Source organism: Pteronotus mesoamericanus, unplaced genomic scaffold (genome assembly GCF_021234165.1).
Source record: "Pteronotus mesoamericanus isolate MK-2021 breed Mesoamerican mustached bat unplaced genomic scaffold, CSHL_Meso_final contig_101, whole genome shotgun sequence".
NCBI lineage: Eukaryota > Metazoa > Chordata > Mammalia > Chiroptera > Mormoopidae > Pteronotus > Pteronotus mesoamericanus.
Window position 1 is genome coordinate 27,774,836 of NW_026555001.1, and position 6,773 is coordinate 27,781,608.

A 6,773-nucleotide genomic window follows, 5' to 3' on the forward strand; every position below is an offset into this window, starting at 1 on the left:
TTTAACTGAAAAGTCAACTGTGAGTCTAGTTTTTAACTTATTTGAAGGTCCTCTCCTTTTTCCCCCCCTCTAGAGACTGTTAAATATTTTCTTTTTGGCCTAGTTTTCCGCAGTTTTGCTGTGATGATGACCAGGCTATGCTTTTTATTTATCTTGCTTGAGGTTCTTGAACGTTCTCCAATCTCTTGTTCGATGTGTTTGGTCCGTTTGGAAAGGCTCCCACCCGTTATCCCCTCAAATGTTGGTTCTGTCCCTTGCTCTCTTTCCCCGTCGGGGAGTCCAACGTCGTGGGCTCCCCCAGCGCGCGCCCGGCTTCGCCCGCACTGCTTCGTCCTCTTTTTCCCGTGCCCATCGACCGCTCCTCATGACGCCCAATCAGCTGTCAGTGCATTCACTGGGTTGGTCGTTTTGGTCATTATGTTTTTAACTTTTAAATTTTCTCTTCATTTTTCAAACTTTGCTGTCCCCTTCATTGAATTTCAGTTCTCCAGCATGCTCGGTCTTGTTTTTTGTGTATTTGCTAGTTTGTTTTGACTCTGTAGAACATAGTAGTCAAAATTATTTTAAGCCACGTGTCTGATTACCGCCGGGGAGCTCGGTGGAGCCTACCGTGGCTCTGTCCTTTCCGGCTTCAGCCCCGTGCGCGCTGCCTACCTCTTCGCGCGCCATGCGCTTCGGGCGGAAGGTTGCCTGTGCGGCCTTGCTGAGCCCAGCAGGACCTTCTGCTTCTGGAGACCACGGATGTGAGCAGCCCCCTGCTGCTGCGGAGAGCCCTCCTGGGTCCCCGCCACACGCCCACAGCTCCCCTTGCCCCGCCCGGCACGAGGCACGGCCCCCGGCCCTTCGAGGCCGTCGGGAGCTGCCCCGGCTCCTGCCCCCGCAGCCGCCTTCCCCGCGCTGGCCAGGCCCGCGGAGCCCAGGCCGCGACGCTGCGCTCACCTCTGAGTGCCTGTGTGGCCGACCTCTCAGCTCCGCAGGTCTTCCCTCTTGTACATGTTTCCCAGTGACACTAAACAGCGTTTTCTGTTTAGGTATTTTTCTGAATTTCCTCATTTTTCACAGCGAGTAAGTCAGTTTAAAGGACCAAACCTGCCGTTACTGGAAAGAAAAGCCAACCGTGTCTTCCCTGTTGAAATGTGTGATTTTCAAGATATGAATTGTCGGCAGTGTTTCAGATTCGCCCTCCCTCCTTCTATGAGCACAGTGGATGTCGCTGGGGGTAGGGGGGGCTCTGGTCTTGACCTTTAGGAGTGAGTGATCCCTCAGCTTCCTTTCTCAGTGTCTGCGTCCGGGCCGTAGGCCGGGGGCTCTCGGGCACGTGGGCCGGCCTGGGTCCTGCTGCTAGATTGTCGCTGCTTTTGTCTCACGGGAACGTTTATGTGCCAGTGGAGCGCAGCGCAGACAGGGAGCTGGACTCCCTGAGTCCCTGGACATGCAGCCCGGCCACCAGGCCGCCCTGTGCTCGCGGGTGACAAACAGCTGCACAGCGGACAGACTTTGGGGAAGACACACACTTCCCTTATAACTGACAGGGCGGCTGCAGAAGCGCGGACCCCTCTCCCTCGTCTGCCTGTGTCACCAGACAGGGCCTCGGATCCGAGCGACCGAATGGGCGAGCTCGCAGCGGCGGAGGGCGCCTGCAGCGGTTTACAGACGGCCGGCTCTCCGCGGGCCGCAGGGCGAAGTCCGAAACGTGAACGGCTCTTCTCTGTCCGCCACGTCCGGCTAAGGGCGACGTGGAACGTGCAGGTGGGAGCCAGGAGGGCCTTGAGACACGGTGGACTCCATCAGGGTCAGCAGGGGAGTGTCGCTTAGTCGGGGGGACGGGTTCTCATCAGCATGCGGGGCGATGTCACGGAGTCTATAAAAATGGAGCCAAACACCGAAGGAAGGAAGAGGCGAAACCGAGGTGAAAACACGGAGATGTATTGAAATGCAAGTGGGAGGCTGGGCGCCAGGGCGGCCCCGGACGCCGCTTCCTGGGTGCCGCGCGGTGCCGCGCGGTGCCGCGCCCCTCGGTGAGCGCGGGGGGCGCTGTGACTGTGACCGGGTGCCGCCTTGCCGATGGGAGTGCTTTCCCTGGCCAGCGGGAAGGGTTTGCAGGTGTAAGGAAGGTTCCAGATCACCTACGTGTGGGTTCATTGAAAGAGAACGGCCTGGGTGGGCCTGAGTGAATTGGGTGAAGACCTTGAAGGTGGGTCATGCCGTCCTGGGGGTGCCTCCTGCTGGCCTCCACGGCCCTGGGGACACACATTCTGCCACCAGCCGCCGAACGTGGGGGAGCGCAAGCCTCAGGGGAGCCCCGCTTCCTGCCGCCGGAGCACAGGGCCAGCGCGGCCACGCCCAGGCTCCAGACCCACGGGACCTGTGGCTGAGGGCGCTCTCTGCTGAGCTGCCGAATGTGCAGTGATTCCTTACAGAGCACGAGAAAACCAACACAAGGAAGAGTAAGAGCAAGAGCAGGAAGGAAAAGCTCCTAGAAAATAAATCACTGCTCTTTCTGAAAAAGCAATCTACATGCACACCCTAGTCAACAGATGAATGGAAATAAATAATTCAAAAATGGGGAAATGAAACTATTAATAACAACTGGGTAAACAAAAGACTTAATCATTTAGAAATTGTAAAATACGGAAATAGCACCTTAAATTACTCCTTCATCAAAGAGGGAATTTAAAGAATCAATTACAGATTACTTAGAAAATAATAGCACTGAGTATGAATAGTTGAGAAACATACATATTCTGCTCTAAGTGAGATTCATAATCCTGAGTGTTTTTTAATTTAGCCATGATGATAATAAATAAAACATTTAACTCCCATGCTTGTATCAATATGAAAAGGAAGTGGAAGAGTATATTTAAGACAAAAGCAGACATTAAGAAATCAGGAAACAAAAGAAATGTGGGTTATATAAATATCAAGAGCTGTGTCTTTAAAGAAAATGATAAAGTATATAAAACTCTGGTGATCTAACTAAGCAAAACATACAGAAAGAAAACATAAATTCAGTTAGGCATAGAAAGATATGTTAACAGGTAAACATTAAGAAATTGAAAAAGAAAAGTCTCTAAATATTCCTTTAAATCTGTATCTTTATGAATCTGCATCTCTTTAATAATAATATCTATATCTCCTTAACATATCTCTTAATAATCTCAGTAAGCTCTCTCTTACATAATAACATATGATTCTTTTGCTTTCCTACTTTACAGCTGACCTGGGTAAGGTTTCAAGTCCGAAGAACAGCGCTCCTGCCCTTCGCGGCCCTGGCAGGTGTCGTGCTGGAGCCAGGCTGGCTTCTCAGACCCTGCGCTGGAGGGCAGCTCCGGCCTCCTGCGACCCGGCTTCCGGGGCCGCGTCCTGAGGGACAGGCTTGGGCTGGCTGCACCCGCGGCGGGGGGGGGGGGGGGCACCTGGGCAGGGCAGAGGACTGGGCGGAGCCCCAGCACACGCCGGAAGGAGCGGCATTGCCACAGCTGCTGGGCACAGGGCTGCAGGTGCCACCACGGGGAGTCAGCGGGGCATGGACGAAGGGAAAGGGAAGGAAGGGAACTGGCCACGGAGCATACAGACCAGGAGCGGGAGCCTGGCTGCTGCTCCCGGAGGCTGCAGCCTCCCCCGCCAGGGGCCGCGGCCCGGGCTCCTCCCAGGGGTTCGCGCTCCTCCCTCCCCTTCTGGTAGCAGGCTGTTGGGGAGTCTAAGGGGAGGCGCTGGACCACAGAGGCCTGTCCGTCCAATGAGGCGTTGGACCCATCAAAAAGCCTGCAAAAGCTCGGGCAGTTGAGTGGTTATCTTGAAAACACGCCTGGTCCATCCCAAACCCAAGCTCACATAATCCTAGGGGGACAGCGAAGCCCTGTCTCTCTGTTTCTGTTTCTCCCCAGCCCGCCGCCCCCGCCTGCCCCGAGACAGACTCTTCCTAACGCCCGTTTGCAGTCTACCCCCCAGGCCCCTCCCGCCCCGGCAGCCGTTGCTGTGCTCCCAACCTCCTCCCTTCAGAGTGTCCCCAGCTTGATGTGCCAGCTGCTGGGAGGGACTGAACACCACCAGTCGAGCTGACTCCAGAGCCAGGCCCTGCGGATCACAGGACACTGGAGGCCGGGAGCAGGACGAGACCGAGAGGAGGAGGCGCGCGCCCGGGGGGCAGGCCGTCCTGAGCCAGGCAGAGGGAGGGCCTGGTCCCGACGATGCCAGCGGCGAGGGGGACACGGGGTGTCAGGCTCCCGGGGACGGGCCGCGGGGCCGCGGTGGGGCTTCAGAGTAGGGCTCACTCCTCCGCCTTGATGCCCGGCGTGTGCGCGGCGTGGAGGGGCAACCGCAGGCCGCCCGCACCTCTCCTGCTTACACGCCCGGAAGAGGGTCCCCAGTGTCCCTGCGGCTCTTTATCTTTCTGTCTCTTTCCAAGTGGGTTTGCGTTACTGAGGCCGGAACAGGGGACAGCCAGGCGGGAGCCCCCCCCCCCCCCAGGCACGGGAGGGGGCACTAGGCCGCCTCTGCCGGGACGTCAGGCCCGTTGGGTGGCCTGGACGCTGGATGTGCACACGCACGGGCGAGGGTTTGCAGCCCCACCGGTCACCTTTAATCGGCTGTGCTAGAAGCGTCTGTGCGCGTGCGTGCGAGGACGGGAGTAGACTTGGCAGTGTTGGCTGACTTCGGGCTGCCAGGGACTGTCCCTGAACAGGGGCCTGGGGACGCGGGCTCAGAAGCACAGCAGGGCACAGCGGCTCTGCCCCGCAGACACAATGGGAGCGGTAACCTCCGCAGCGGGCGGAGGGGCCCGTGGGTGGCGCGCCTGGCGCAGAGGAGCGTGCACAGGTCTGCGGAGAAGTGCTTCTCAAAGCGCCCTCCCGGATCGGCAGCATCGGGCGCCTGATACAAACACAGATTGTCGGGCGCCACCCGGACCCCTAAGTCCCGAACTTTTGGGGGTGAGGCTATGTCCATTTTAACACGCCCTCCGTCTGATTTTTCAGGCATGCTAAAGTCTGAAAGCACAGCTGAGCGTCTGGAGCAACACATAGAGACGGCGCCATGTGGTAGAACGCCAAATCCACCCATTAAGGCTCACGTTCCACCTGTCCTGTGTGGGAGGGACAGAGAAAACGGGAGAGCACACCTCTCTTCCGGGGGTGCCCACGTGTCTCCAGAAACAGAGCGGGGTGGGGAGAGGGGGGCAGCGCCTTCATTACCGACTGTAAGTGAGCATTGGGTCGTATGAGCTCAGGACGCACGCATTCATGTCAGGAAAATCATCCCGGCAGTACGGGTAAGCTTCCCCCCCGTGCCGTCTGACCGCCGGCCGGGTCCCAGCAGCCCCTCCCGAGACTCCCGGGCTCCCCGGTGCTGTGTGCCCTTGCGCGCCTTTGCGTGCCTTTGCGTGCCCTGAATACACATGATCATGATGACGCTGTACAGCAAGTAGCTTGGGCTCTGTATGTCCTTCTGCATGTTTGCTTTGTATTCAAAAGTACATATTAGAGATGTTTTCATGACAATCCGTGTACGTTCCCTCCAGTCGACAGGTATGGAAACACGGTTATTTCCTTCGGTCATTCCCCAGGACGGGCCATGGCAGCAGAGGCTCCTGAAAATCCACATAAATCCACGTCCCTTTGTTCTGGGCGCAGGCCCCAACACACCTGTCATTGGATAAGGGACGTGGCAGCACCGGCCAATCAGAGGGCAGAGACGTCACAGATGCCACTTCCAGGCTCCGCCACGTCAATGCCAAGCTTGCTGCTGGCGTTGCCGCTCTCCCCACCGGACGCCGACTGGGAGGAAATCCCTCCGACAGGCAGGCAGGTGGCCAGGGTGGGTGGGGCCGGATGTCAGCAGCGGGAGAGCCCGCCCGCGGACCCGTCCGGGCAGCCGCCGAGCCCGGCGCGAGCTGGACGGGGGCGCCCAGCGTCCCGGACCACCGCCGGGAGCGGCGCATGGTTTACGCCCAGTGCCGATCTCTAGGTCCTTCATAGCTCTTCGCCCAGCCGAGGACGACGCCGACGTCAGTGCCGCCGCGTCCTCCTTGGGCAGGTGCTCAGCAGTGGCGCTGCTGGGCCACCGGTCATGAGCCTTTACAGTGCTGACACCGTCTGCCCAACTTGTCCTCAAATGTAGCTGGACCTGTCTCACGGGCGAGGAACAGCTGTGTTTCCCTGCAGCCAGCGCGCAGCGTGGCCGGCCCCTTGGAGTTGCCAGTGTCTGGAAAGGGAACGAGCGACAAGGATGAAGACAAGGGCGATGGCTGAAGCGTCAACACGCGTGGCAGAAATCGGTCTAAAGCTCGCGAGCAATTTTAACGTTGCTTGTCCTTAGGCGGGCTCTGTGTGGGGGTGGGGGGCTTCGAACGCGATCCTTGTTACTGTGTGCAGTCGCTTTGAAGAACGTGGAACTGGAACACCCAAGTCGGACCTTTATTTTTTTGTCCCTGAAAACACGTGCTGCCATCGAATTCCAGTCTCACTGTCCTGGACTGAGAGAGTCCACCAGGCTTGCACAGAACCTCGTTGTTTGGTGACGGGGGGTCGGGGGGAGCGGGAAATCGCAGGGTGTGCTTGTCCTAGGGGGTGACTCAGAGCCCTCCTGCAGGACAATGACAGAAGTGCCACTTGTGACTCAGAGAAGACCATTGTATTTCAAACAATTATATGTGTAATCAAGTCCAGGGGCCACATGCCGTTCATTGTCTGTCCTCAACTCTGTCTGCTCGGTGGGACAATGAACGGCGATTACCCCTGCGCCATGGGAACCAGTGGCGACTGCCAGGGACGGTG